Source organism: Geospiza fortis, unplaced genomic scaffold (assembly GCF_000277835.1).
Source record: "Geospiza fortis unplaced genomic scaffold, GeoFor_1.0 scaffold101, whole genome shotgun sequence".
Lineage (NCBI taxonomy): Eukaryota > Metazoa > Chordata > Aves > Passeriformes > Thraupidae > Geospiza > Geospiza fortis.
The window spans coordinates 2,260,482-2,274,773 of record NW_005054388.1 but is presented as its reverse complement, the minus strand read 5'-3'; the positions used below and the strand labels follow the sequence as shown (position 1 = coordinate 2,274,773).

General features: G+C 43.5%; 1 long non-coding RNA gene across 1 annotated transcript in view; it reads left to right on the top strand.

Annotated features, from left to right (window-relative positions):
• The first annotated feature begins 2,212 nt into the window (after positions 1–2,212).
• The window catches only part of LOC115948396, an 89,027-nt gene continuing 76,947 nt past the window's right edge, over positions 2,213–14,292 (top strand). Inside the window, exon 1 of the long non-coding RNA XR_004082216.1 lies at positions 2,213–2,307. This is a non-coding gene — a long non-coding RNA (uncharacterized LOC115948396). The remainder of the gene's footprint in view (positions 2,308–14,292) is intronic.

Genomic DNA, 14,292 nt, shown 5'->3' with positions numbered 1-14,292 from the left:
CTGGAAAACACTCACACCTCTTGCAGGTCAGCCAGCACATGTAGAATAAAACATCAGCTGCTGCTCATCAGATTTGGGGTGAGAAATCACCGGGGCTAGAATGTTTAGGAATGGATTATGAATATATAAATTAAAAGGCAGAGTCCAGAGAAAAGAAATGCTTCATTCCAGAGTTAATTTAACCATGTTTAGAGTTGGGTGTCCCAAAGGACACTTACCCTTCTGTTTCTCAGTGGCTGTCATTTTGAAAGGGGGAAGGAGAGGGACAGCAAAGGAGGAACCTCACCTCAAAGGATAAGGCTGAATATTTTTACAATATTTAACTTTTCAGCCCGTTTTCTGGATGCCAGTGAGTGAATCCCAATTAGCTGTGCCTCAGGGTAAGCGGCTCAGGGGCTGAGTCACAACAGAGCAGAGGCAGTGACACATGAGGAGCAGAATCAGAGCTGTGAGCCCTGAGTGCAGCAGCAGAGGAGCACCATTAAACAGCTGCCAAGGACCATTCACTCCCTCTGATGCTCTCCCATTTTTTGCATTAGTTACAGTTTCTGACAACGACCTCTCTTGGCTCAAGGGAATTTTTTTTTTGAAGAAAAATTTCTCTATTTAAATTTCATGCATTGTGAATCTCCTCAGAATCTGTCAGGGGTTAGTTCTACATTTGACTGACTTGCTTTAAACAAAAATAGTTCTGGGGAATTAACCCTTACTGATGCAGGGCAACCCCAATGTAGGGAATAATGTGCTCTGATTCCATGATTCAGAAGGCTGAACAATGCTTTATTAAGCTATACTATATTACGTGAATACTATACTAAATTACATACTAAAGAGATACTATACTAAAGAATACTAAATAATACTAAAGAAAATATATATAAAAATATAAAGAAAACATATATATATATACTAAAACAAACCCCATGACTGTCTGAGACAGCCAGGACTCAGCTTTGACCCAACTGGCCAAGGAAACAAAACAACCTTCACCAGTGTCCAATTAACAAATCACTTTGTGTAAACAATCTCCATAACACATTCCACATGTGCAAAACAACAGGAGCAGCAAGTAGAGATAAGAATTGTTTTTCTTCTTCTCTGAGCTTCTCACTGCCTTCCCCAGGAAAAATCCTGGGAGAGAGTTCTGCCTGCTGCTCTCTGTAAAGAGAGCTGTGGGCACAAACCCCTTCTTTGATAAGCCTCTATCTTGTGAGCAAATGGAAAGGAATGGAGATTTCATGGGAGCCTTCAGGGGAGAGCAGCCCTCACTTTTCAGGGCTCAAAATGCCAGTTCCAAAACAAGTAATGGCTGTAAATAGAAAGGTTAATCAGTTCTTGGGAAAACTGAGGATGTCTTAGCTCACACCATGTTTAATTTGCCAAAAAAAACCCATCTTCCCACCCAGGGGCCAAGCCTGGTGGAGGATCTGGAGGGAGAGGTATTTATCAAATCAGAGGCTGGAACAGGTCAGGAGTGCTTTAAAAACGAAGTGGCAATTGGTGTCAGTAGATCTGCTGTAGGTGCTCATGAATGTGCGCCCCTGTCCCTGGAGAGTTTTGTGCATGTGGAGCCCAGTTAATGTGCTCATTTACTTCCACAAACTGCACTTTTACTCTTCCCCAGAATCCTGCCCAGGTTTCTGCTATCCCAGACAGGAGAACATGGATTTCCTTATGTTTTGCTATAAACCAGCTGGGCAATAAGTGATCACAGATTACAGTGATCACACTGACAGTGTTGGATCACTTGAGGACAGAATAAAGAGGCAAAAATCAGTGATGTTCACAGTCAATTTCTCTGTTGGTTCAACAAGCAGTTTGGTTTTGTTTACTTCTGCATTTGACAGATTGTGAAATCACTGTTTATAGGGCAAATAAAGAGCTCAGTACTATTTGAGTGCCTTGAAATATCTGTGCTACAAAAGTTTTTCAAGAGTTTATCATGGAAATATCTCTCTAGTTGTTTATTTGCATTTTTCCTTTCCTTTGGTTTTACATATGAACAGGAAACAGAAACTTGTTTCTTGTATCTCTGCTTCCTGTAAATGCCAGAAACAGGGTCGTCGTGGCAAAAAAAAAAAAAAAGAAAAGAAAAAGAAAAAAAATGCTGTAATATTAATTTACTGGCATTTAAAAATACTTTTATTTTCAAAAAAGAAGCAAAATTATTTCAATCTTATACAATTGTTGTTTTTTTTTTCCCAGATCACCCAATCCTTTCTGCTACAGCAGAGCTAATTTCCACCATGGATGCCAGGCTGCTGCTCTGTTGATGCTCATCTTGGCAGATCAGCCCACTGACACCAGGTAAGATTGTGTAATTACACTCAAATAGATTGGTATTTTCCCAATAAATTCTCTAATATTTTTTAAATCTTGCTCTGTGCATAAAATCTGTATCTGAAAGAAATGGTAAATCAAGTATTTCAGCTCAGAAAGGAGATGTTTTATTTTCAACAGCATACATGTCAGTGCATGCCAGGGTAGTGATGCCTTGTTGGGACTACCTAAAAACAGAGGCCAGACAGAATCAAGGCAATAAAAATCAGTTCTATTGACTGAAGGGCCTTCAGGTACATTTTGGGCAGACAAAGCCTCCCAGGGGCTACACCCAAAAATGGACCATGGCTCACAGGTTTCACACTTTTATAAATTTGCTCTATTTGCATATTGGGGGTTAATCTGCCAACTCCAGCTTCAGGTAATGAAGCCATGTGCCCCAAGTTTGCTCCCCCAACTCACTTTTGTTTCCATCTCTGGGGCCTGAGGCAGTGAGGTGTCCTTGACTGCCAGGCCTGGAGAGGAATTGTTGTGTCTGCCCAAAATGGGAAAGCAGCAGCTCCCACTGTGTGTGGAGTTTAGAGTTATACACTAAAGAACTGCAGGATTACAGGATTATGAAAAATATAAAAGCTAAAACCCTAAGTCATCAGTAGCTAGCCCTGCCTGCCCTGCTTCTTGCTGTCTTCGCCTCTGCACTGGCTGCTGTGGCCCCAGGACCAGCTGTGCAGGCTCCAGAGCCCCGTGGGTCCTGCCAGGCTCTGCTCTTGAGGCAGGAGCCCCAGCAGTGCCTGCTGCTCCAGAGGAGCTTCTGGGGCACTTCTGCTCCTCAAGCCCTTGTCACACATGGAGGTGTGGGTTCCTTTTTGACCAAAAGTGGCTTTTGGCTTCTCTGGGTCTGGACTGAAGGCACTCCAGACAGCAGTTTCATGTTCACACTCAGGTGTTTATTATTTCTTATCAGTAAAACAGTCTCACTGCTGTGAGTTCAGCAGCTTTTCATGAGAAGGCACAAAATGCCCAACAATCTCTTGGTACAAGCTCTTTTAAGACTAAACTATGCAATGAAGAGCTGACACCTGGATTATTTTCCCTTTTAACCCAATAACTGATCCCACAGAGCCCACAGTGCAGACTTTTCTGCCCAATTACAAAATGCCACCCAAACCCATGGAGAAGCATGAAGAAGAAGCATGAAGAAGAAACCCAGGACAGCACCCTGTGCCCTCCATCTTGCTTCCATCCACAACACACTAAAAATCCCAAACCTCAATTTCTCACCAAGTGACACACCTGCACTGCTCTCTATAATCTATTGCACACTTTTGTGGGTTCCAGTCTATCTTGGGGTCTGGGAAACTTTCTCCATGGATGAGGGTCAGAGTCAGTGCTGCCCTGGGGGTCAGGGCACCCGGAGCAGACACAGGAATATTCCCTGTGGTGCCCTGGGTTTGCACAAGTGGCAAGGAATGGATCATTCTGACTGTCAGGGCTTGCTCTTTACACTGTCTGTAGTTACATGGAACATCTAAGGCCACCAAGCTTTGCTTTCACCCTTCACATTCCTGAACAGCAAGAAATATCCACACCAAGGTAAGTGACATTCAGAGTCAGGCTCCTCCTTGATGGCTTTTCAAAGTTGGTGGGCTAATCTTGTAATCCAAACACAAATCAAAGTAAAATTTCCCTTTCTGCAATTCCTTATCTGAAACACTCAGCCAAAACACTCTGCTATCAACTTCAGCAAGGGGCTAAATGGGCTTCAAAGGTGTTTCAGCTTTTTAGATCAAGGTGGGTTTGGTTCTGTGAATGAGATAAACTTGCAGCTACAGGAAAGTCAAAGGAAAAGCAGGAAATAGTCCTTTTAGTTCCACATGCAAAGGCACCTTTTGATGTGGCTGCTGAATTGTGTTCATCAGAAGTAAAGGCTAATCTTCCCCTTGACATTTACTGAGTTGGTTGATTACTTCTCTTCTGAACCATCCATGTGGAGCATTGCAGGATTTTATAAATTATTTCCTGGAAATGCTTCATATTAAGAGGTTTGTCCAATTCCTCATTTAAGCTCTGCACAATCATAGTTGAGATCTTACAAGGTAAAGCAAAAAAAAAAAAAATTTAAAAAAACAATCAAACCTGGTAGAACTCACTGGGAGGAAAAAATAAATATTGATGAGACAAAACATTTTACCTGCAGTGTCCAGAATTCTTTTGACTGTCATAAAACCACTTCCTGGGTTAAGTGAAGGCTAATGTGGCAGGAGGATGAGCTGCAGGCAATGAGAGGACTCACCATGTATCCTCTGCTGAAGAAAACCCTTTTAGTTCCCTCTATGGCCATTCATCTGAATTTTCTTTTTAATTTTTGTCCTCTGTCCCTACAAGATGAATGCCTGTGGAAAGGAAATAGTTATTAGGGTTTATATAGTTAAATATCTATGCATATATTTGTTTTATACTGAAATAACAGTGGGAGATGACAGACCCAGGAGAGGTCAGAGTCCCACTATATAGATTGAACAGGAAGTAGTCATTGTCCCACAGGGCTGACAACTCTGTGAAGACAGAAAAATAATAATTTCTGTCCCTGTTTTTAGGAAAATTGATGAAAAGCAAACATAAGGATTCTGATTTCTTTATTCTACAGATCTGTAAAGGCCTTAAAAAGGGATGAAAATTTCAAATTAATTCTTCCCTTTTAAAAGTCTGAGAATAGACATTGTACTGTAGGTATTAGATTCAAAGATTTTCTTTAAATCTGGGTCCTAATCTAATGTCAGCCAGGCTCTCTGTAGGGCAGGAAACAAGGAAACTCCCATCCCAGAACTTGCACCTCTCAAGTCTGTCCAGTGGTGACCCAGGAATGGGCAGGAGCACCTTCTGTGTCATGGCCCAGAGCACCTTCTGGGTCACTGTGTCCAGCCCTCTCCCACTGCCATCCATCCCCTCCAACCCCATCTAGAAACCTTTCTGGCCTCACCTTAAAACTGAATTAATCCCTAGTGGCAAAGCTGTCACCACCTTCTCTCCCCTCTATGATGTCAAAGGAGGTGGTTCAAGGAAAAATCTGTGGGTTATTCACTCTGACTTGTTCTCTGCCAGTGTTGTCCTTTGGCCCAGGTTCTTCTCCTTCCCTTGTGTTTGCCCTTCTCTTTCCCAGCGCCTCTTTGGATTTGATGGCAGCAGGCTGAGCTGTGGCTTTGCAAGGCTGCAGGAGGTTTATTTACACATTTTCCTGTTGCAGTAAGGTAGAAAAAATATAAAAGAAAGGCCTCATAAAATCAGGCCTGCTCTGTTACATCAGTGGCCCGTCATTTTTTCTAAGCAAAGCTAGCACTTTGCAAGTTCCCATGTGAGAACAATCCTGGTGTGAGCAGTTCCTTAACATAATCTATTCCTAGGTGAAAAACAACCAGCACCTACAGAAACATTAAATCCATCCCATGAGAACCAGTGAAGAAAATATATAAACAATTTAAGAGTAGAGAGATTTGGTGGACAAGAAAAATACCTTTTATTGACCAATAGAGTAATTAGCAAGAAAGGTACTGACTGACCAATTGGAGTCACACATGAGGTCTGTAAAACTGTATAAAAAGGAGAACATGGAGCAATAAACAAAGCCTTTGATACCTCGCTCAGTGTCTCTACAACAACACTCTCCTACCAGCTCACCTCTCCCCAGCCCCTGGGATGCTGAGGGCCCTTCTCCACCCCTCCTGCAGGTGGAATAGGTCACTGCTCAGGTGGGGTGATCAGAAATGGGGTTTTAGGTGGTTCCTCATCCAGGCACTCCCTTCAGCTGAATCTGAAGTTATTTCACTCCAAACAGACACCAAGCCATCAGCATTCTGACCTGGTTATATTTTCAGTCGCCTGTGGGCTCTGTTGCACTCAGTAGAAGAACTCCAATGTTAAAATGGAGTGGCTCTCTCCCATAGCACTGTCCCAAGTCTGGAGCACTGGGCTAGGAAAATCCTTCCCTGTGTCAGTGCTCCCATAAGTGAGGAGAGCCTCACCTCTCCCCCCTGCAAGACACAAATCTGGAGCTGTCTGGGGAACATTCTGGTACATGTGTCCTCCTTTTCCCTGAAGCAGAAGCAGGAACTGAAATCAGCTCTCCTTATTCCAAGGGAAAGGCAGGTGCTGCATCCAAGTAAAGAGTTTTTCTCAGTTTAATGGCATAAAGAATAACTGCAGCTGAGTGGCTGCACTGAACAGCTGCAGGTCAGCCTGGACTGGGTTTTGTTTAGGGTCATGAGGCCCAATGCACTGGGGACTGAAAGGGTGGGAAAAGAAGAGTGCCCAGCTCTGCTTCCCTGGCTTTTGTCCCCTGAGAGCCACAGGGGACAGGTGACTTTCTGCTGGTTTGCTGCTCAATCCTATGGAGTGCAGATGAGAGAGTGTGCACAGAGCTGGAGCACAGCCTCGGCATCCCTGCTGGGGACAGGGGCAGGGCAGTTGCTTCAGGGCCTGCAGTGCCTGGGATGCCTTGGGATTTAACATTTGTATTTTCAGATCCTGTACTGCTTTAGTGTAGAACTCTGAACTCCATAGCCTGCCCAGCTACTATTTTATTCAGACAAAACAATTTCTCTCTAGGCATGAAACTCAAGGACACCTTACTGCCTCAGGCCCCAAAAAGTATAAACAAAAGTGAGTGAGGGGGAAACTTGGAGTAAATAACTTCATTAGCTGAAGCTGTAATTGGAGAATTAACCCCTGATATGTAAATGGACCAAACTTACAATTGTCTGAAAAACTGGTGCCCATTGTCCAGCTTGGGTGTAGCCCCTGAGAGGTTTCTGACAGCCCGAGGTGAACCTGTTTGAGGCCTTTAATAAATACCCACTTTATTCTCTGGATCTTGTCCAGCCTCTGCTCTAAGGAGCCACTCCAAGGCATCAGCTGGAGTCAGCTCCAGTGGTCCAAGGTTTTTGATTCCACAGTGGGAATTCCTGCAGTGGACTCAGCTTCCCGTTGCCACACAAATTGGGTCCATAATTACTGGTTTCTCTGGCTCTGCATTGAAGGCACTCCAGACAGCAGTTTCATGTTCAGACTCAGGTGTTCATTATTTCTTATCAGTAAAACATCCTCACTGCTGTGAGTTCTGCAGCTTTTCATGAGAAGGCACAAAATGGCCAACAATCTCTTGGTACAAGCTCTTTTAAGACTAAACTATCCAATGAAGAGCTGACACCTGGATTATTTTCCCTTTTAACCCAATAACTGATCCCACAGAGCCCACAGTGCAGACTTTTCTGCCCAATTACAAAATGCCACCCAAACCCATGCAGAAGAAGGAAGAAGAAGCATGAAGAAGAAACCCAGGACAGCACCCTGTGCCCCCCATCTTGCTTCCATCCACAACACACTAAAACTCCCAAACCTCAATTTCTCACCAAGTGACACACCTGCACTGCTCTCTATAATCTATTGCACACTTTTGTGGGTTCCAGTCTATCTTGGGGTCTGGGAAACTTTCTCCATGGATGAGGGTCACAGTCAGTGCTGCCCTGGGGGTCAGGGCACCCCGAGCAGACACAGGAATATTCCCTGTGGTGCCCTGGGTTTGGACACATAATGACCCACTAGAGATAGAGATATTTTCACTTTGGTTGGTGAGCAGGGCAGGAGAATTTGAAGCAGTATTCCTCTTGTTAGGTTTTGTAATACATTTCTCACAAAGTTAACTCCACAGAAGTAATAGCACAAGGTCAGTTAAACTTGTTATATGAATATTACGCTTGGTAATGATCTGAACTTTAAAAAATATCTGCTTCCCATTTCAGAAATGAGACAGCTCAATTCCTTCCTACTTTTCATTTGTTTTAAGGCAGAGAATGGAAGTGGTATCAATTTCTCTGCCAGCATATTAAACCATGATTTTATTAACAAGTAATTGCATTGAGTCTTGGAAAGCAGCAGCAGCAAAATGTACTTCTGGAAAGCTGAAAAATATATTTCAGAGTCCTTTGAATAAAATTGTGAAACTGCTCCAGCAGGATATTTCCCTTCCTTGAGCATAAGATGGGAGCATTTTATATAGGTTATACAGCTGAGAGCTATTTAAAATCTCATTTTGAACTCAAGTAATCTATGAAGTGAATGCTCATCTGGGTGAAAAGACACCCTTGTTCTTCTTTTTCTAGACAAAAACAAGCACAAAATATCTGAATGCTTTACAATTTCAAGTGAAAGTCAGAGGGAAGTCCATATTTGAGTTATGTGTGGAATGATTTTATTTCCAGTTTTGGACTAGTATGGATCAGCAGGGAAGGGGAGAGGTTGATCTCTCCTGTGGTCGTTTTCCCAGGACCATCTCCCATGTGGATGCAGTTATACCCATATAAAGGTGCCAAGGGAATAGGAAAAGAGTCATTGGTACAGGAGACTGAAATGTGATTAAACGAAGTGACATCTACCTTGAGAGAGAGAACAGTGAGAAGAGACTTTATTACACTGTGTGGTGAAACAAGGGAGAAAACCATCAGCTGATGAGACCTCTGATCTTGCAAAGTGTGGGAATTTATAAAATTAAAGTAAAGCTATGAAATGCAAAGTAGTTAATAAACAACACAGTTACAAAGGTTTCTTTTTAGGTGACCCAAGAGGAGGAATTGTGGGTATCCATAAAAACAGAGAGTTTTGGGAAAGCTGCACAAGGCAGGCCTCAGAGACAGCAGAACTGTGATTAGAGCTAAGCAGTAGCCATAAGGTTTGTCAGCAGAAAAATTATATAAGAAGTAGAAAAGTAAGGACAAATAGAACAATGGTCTGTGTATTAATGCTTGTCTAGAATAACTCCCTAAGCTGCAAAAAAGTTTATCTAGTGAGATATTAGGAAGTTTTAAGCTTAATAATGGAGCTCTGTGCATTGTGTTTTAAGGCTTACAAGCAGGTATTGTATTTGAAATAAGCAAGCATTGTTTAACCAAAGGTACATGTGCTTATAGTGGTTGGATAGAACTACTGTCCATGCGCTTTTGCTTTGTGTGATTGGTCAAAAAACTTATAAAGCAAGTTGTAACATTAAGTTCTTGGTCTGCTGCCTGGGATGTGAGATGCTGGCATCTTCCCATTGTCATCACCATGTAATGAGGCTGATGCTGAAACATAAACTAGCTCAAGGCACGTTCCCAGCAGTCCTGTCCTGTTTGTGATTTGTACACAGACCCCAGCTGGCAACACAAAGGAAAGCAGAGCACAAGAAATGTTGGAAGCTAAAGTCAGATAAGACCCAGCAGAAAAAGTTTTTTTGAGTGAGTGACTGGGACAGTCTGCAGAGGGATGCTGTGCGCTCTGCATCTCTGAGGGAGGCTGCACCTCTGACCCGTGGTGCCTCTGTATCTCTATAGGACACCAAATAAAACCACGCAGACATTGGAATCTTTAAAGTAAAAAGAAGGGCCTTTAATTTCTGACTCCAACATTTATAGATTTTTAAAAGTGACAGTGGACTGGAGGGTGGCAGTGCCACCTCTCCAATGACACTGGACAAACCAACAGTCCATGAAATTTCTCCTCTTCCAGAAAAGAATGTAAAACAAGAATTATTTAGAGAAAAGTGCATTAGAAAGTTCATTACAAGAACATAAACATCAGAAGGCTTAGAAGAACTTAGAAGAACAGGGTGACACCTCTGAGCACCAGGTGCTGAGCTCAGAACAGGGGGTAAATTGGGGTAAGCAGAGGTTTATTGTCCAGGTGTAAGAGCCTGAAAATAAACAGGATTCTGACAGCACATGAGCCAGTCCCTCAGGGGCTTTAATGCTCCAAGGGTTCCCTCAGGAGTTTAATCCAGCACAGAAGGATGTGCTGGCTGGCTTCAGTGAGCTGTGCTGTTATCCAAGTGCCCTGACAGGATTCTGGCTGCAAGCAGCTGGCAGGCAGATCTCTGGAGAAGGTGTTAAAAGAGGGAGGTGGGATCAGGTGACCCACTGTGGTCCCTGCCAAGCTGACCCACACAGGAATTCTGTAGCATCTCAGGTTTTCAGGGGGCTCCTTCGGACCACATGGCAGAACATGCAGCAATATTTAAACCAGTATTCCTAGTTTTGGGTTTTGTAGGTCACACGTTTAAATAATACAAGTAAGACTTTCCTGGGAGAGGGAGCCAAAAAACAATATAGGAGGTTGAGCTACAGTAACGGTGTTTGTGAGCAGTGCTGAAAGTTCTCTTCAGGAAAACTGGCAGGCAGGGATAGGGATGGAGCATAACCAGTGGTGTGCCAGGGTGGTCAGGGAGGCCTTCCAGCTCCATTTACCAAATCCAGCAGCTTGGGAAAGCCCAAACCATTTGGTGGTGATGCCTCAGGTTTCAGCTTTTCTATTTTTCAGATTCTGTGCTGCTTTAGTGTGTGGGTCAGGGCTTCACATCAGGGGATGGTGAGCTCTGTGCACAGAGCAGGGAGACAAAACAATTCCTGCTCCAGCTGGGCACCAAGGACACATGATACAAACAAGCAGGATGGGACTGCAGGGGCTACAGCTGGAATGGGACAATGAACTGCAAGATGCAAATGGAGCAGAACTTATCCCAGTGACAGACCCCATGCCCACTTGTGCATTTTGGGACCATTTTGGTTCATCTTGGGTGCAGCCCTGGCTGGGCTCCTGTGCTGCCCAAGGTGGATCCATGGAGGCCTTTTAATAAATCCCTGCTTTATTCTTTAGCTCTGTCTGATCTCTGTTCTAGGCCAGCCTTCACAAGGCACCAGTGGGATCATTTCCAGCCAGCAGCCAGTGCCAGGTGCCTGTGAAGGGGAACAGAGCTCTAAAACCTGTCCTGTACTGAGCTGAGACTGCAGGCATGGGGAAGGCTTTTTCCCACTGCTTGGGAATGTCTTAAAGCCTCAGGATAGGGTGGTTTTTTTCCAGCAACTCTAGAAATTCCTCTGAAAAGATCCACTGGTGGACAGGAGTGCCTGCCCCTCTGAATCCTGGTGGCAAACTGCTCACTGAGCTTGACAAAACCAGAATTTCACCCTTTTACCTGTTCTTTTTACAACAAAAGAACAATATTCTGGCCTAACTAAAACATTCAATAAGTTTTTAAGGCCAAGCTATCCCATGGAAATGGTTCCCTCCTCTATCTCCTCCTTCTCTACCCAAATGTACAATTTTATTTTAAAAGCCTCTGCAGGCTGCTGCTGCAATTTTGTAATTTGAGGTTAGGGGAAAGCTGAACTTTTCTAAAGGAATAAAAAACCAGTTTGATTATAAGATGGCAAACCTCCCAAAAGCTCTGAAAATACATCTTTTGTGCAGTGTTTATTGTGCCTATTGGCACAGCTGGCACCTTGTGGGTTTCTTTAAATCATTCTGATAACACTAAAAACGTGGGTAACATTGAAAACCAGGGCTCAGAATTCAAGCATTTTTTCACCTTTTCTTGCAATGAAGCACATTCCTATTAAGTTAACATCAGAGAGTGATGGAAATATACCTTAACTCTGGATTTTTGTGGTGGTGGAATTTAATTAACTTCCATGCACAGTCTGGCTGGGTGTGTGGGGGTCAGTGTGGGAGCACTTCAGACTGAGCACTCAGCTTTGGCTTTGGCAAGAAGTAATTCTGACCAGGCTGTGCCATTTTTAAGTAATAGATTGGACTCTCTGTCCTTCCCACCTGTGGTGCAACATGTGTTCTTCAGCCACCAGCAGGAAATATGTGAAGTATGTACAAAGTGAGGGAGGTGAAAGCAGACAGATGGAAATTTCATATATTCCAAATTCATGTCTGCTTTTAGAAAACAGGCTGTGAACTCTGTTATTTTTAGCCAACCTGATGGAAGTGTGTTCTTGGCAAAGAGCAGCCTCTGATGGGAGGCAGACAGGCCCATGGCAGGTTGTTATTAAGGCCAGTTTGGTTGGCAGCTGTAGAATTAATAGTAGAGCTGCTCTTGGTTAGCAAGCAGTTAAACTCACAGATCATTAAACAAAGGGAAAGTTCACTCAACATCAAAGTGGGGTTTGGTGTTTAATTTGTACTTTAACAAAAAAGGAGGGGGAAAAGCTGAGGCTGAACATTCCTGCAGGTCTTGTGCAGTGTCCACCAGCCCTGCTTGGGAGCAGCAGGGCCACAGAGGATTTGTGTCACCCCCATTCCTGTGGGGACATCTGCAGGAACATCTCTCTCTTCAGACATCATTGATCCACCGAGTCCCACCTTTTCTGCAAAATCCTGTCATTTGGGGCTGGGGACACATCCTCACAGCCCAGGCAAAGGGCTGCAGCCACTGGATTAATCCACTGGGGGAGTCACAGACCACAGCCCAGCCTTGTGCCCCCCACCCAGCCCATTTCCCTCAGGAAACTGAACATTAACACACCCTTGTGACAATGCCAGCACTGCTGTCAGTCACACTGCCTGATTATAACTTGGCAACATTCTTGTAAATCTAAAAATCAAAGGTTGAACAGAATTGCAGCTCACACAGGGCTGGTGGTGGCTCTGTGTGACTTAAATATTATCCACAGCACATGGACACAGGCTGTGCTCTCCCCTGGGCTGGGAGGGATGGGAGTCCATAATCCTCACATTTACCCATTCAAAATGGGACATGACATACTGTAATATTCTCTTTACTGCAGTCTAAAAGAGAAGAAAGCTCATTATTTACTTACAGCATCGAACTTCCTCTTGATGTCCTGCTGTCTCACTCCTATTAAAATCTCTCTGTCTGAGCCTCTAGTTCAACCCAGACACTAACAGGGAGAGAAAGTGGTAAAGGTGATGTGTAACTTATAGAAAGACTGCTGAGAAAAAAGAAAGGTTTGCAATAAAGATGCTCTGGTACTTCAGAGAAAACTAAATTTTTATTTTTTATAGCTTTTTGTAATGCAAATGTTGTGTGCCAAAGCCTGTGGAACCTTGTGTATTAATCACTCTGGCTGTCCAGATTTTTATTTTAAGGCTTAGTCCCTTAGCTTTTTGGAAGGAAGCATAAATATGTGATTTAAAGCAGGAGGGATGGAGCCCCTGTATGCAACAAAGGATACAATTTTATATCCTACCATTTGAAATGGAAAAGTAAAGACATTTGGTTTCCTCTCACCAATCACACCTGTCCAGAAAGATGGCCATCTGATCACTTTGTGCTTTGAAATGACTAGAACAGCCTGTGCTGGCTTTTTGTTGTTGTTATTATTATTATTATCTTTTTTTCCTTCTTCTCTCTCCTGCCTCTTGCCCATAACAGAGCTGTGGGAAATCATTGGAATAGAAATCCTTGCACTACTAATAATCCAAGAGCTATTCTGTTCTTAATTCAGAACCAAGTAAAAAAAAAATTCTTTTTTTTTTTTGCTTGGTTTTCTGGTTTGGGTTTTTTTGTTGTTGGGTTTGGTTTTTTTTGTTTTGTTTTTGTTTTTGTTTTTTGTTTTTTGTGGTTTTTTTGGGGGTTTTTTTGGTTTTTTTTTTTGCCTGTTCTCTGCTTTAAATGTAATGCCCTGTGGCATTCTGTTTCATTTTGGGGCAGGTGATGCTGAAGGTGGTGATTGCAGGGGGAGCAGGGGTTGTCCCCTCTGTGGATGCACACCAGGACAGGAGGCAGGACTGGAGCCTCACAGGCAGTTTAGGGCAGAACCAGGTTTTCTCCTCCTCTCCCAGCAGCAGAATCACTGCAGGGATGTCTCAGGACTGCTCTGCTGCCCTGCAGGGCTGTTGCCCCTCTCTCCATTTTGTCATGGCTCACGTTTCTCAGCTGACTCTCTTTTGCCTCTTCATCTTCTCTCCACTTCTTGAACCAGAAATCACACTGCTTAGTGGTTTTCAACTGGGATGCCACATGCCATTTGGGTTTTCTTTGCAAGATAATCATAACTTCATAATTTTCCTAACTTTCTGTGGCAAACAGAAGCCAAATAGGAGAATGGACTCTGTGTCTGCTCTTGTCACCAGCACCAGGTCCAGGAGGTTCTGCTGGAACAATTCTGCCCCATCATTTCCTGCAGGATACATTTGAGGCACCTGCTATGGTTTGCAATGAGGTTGAAAACTATTTGT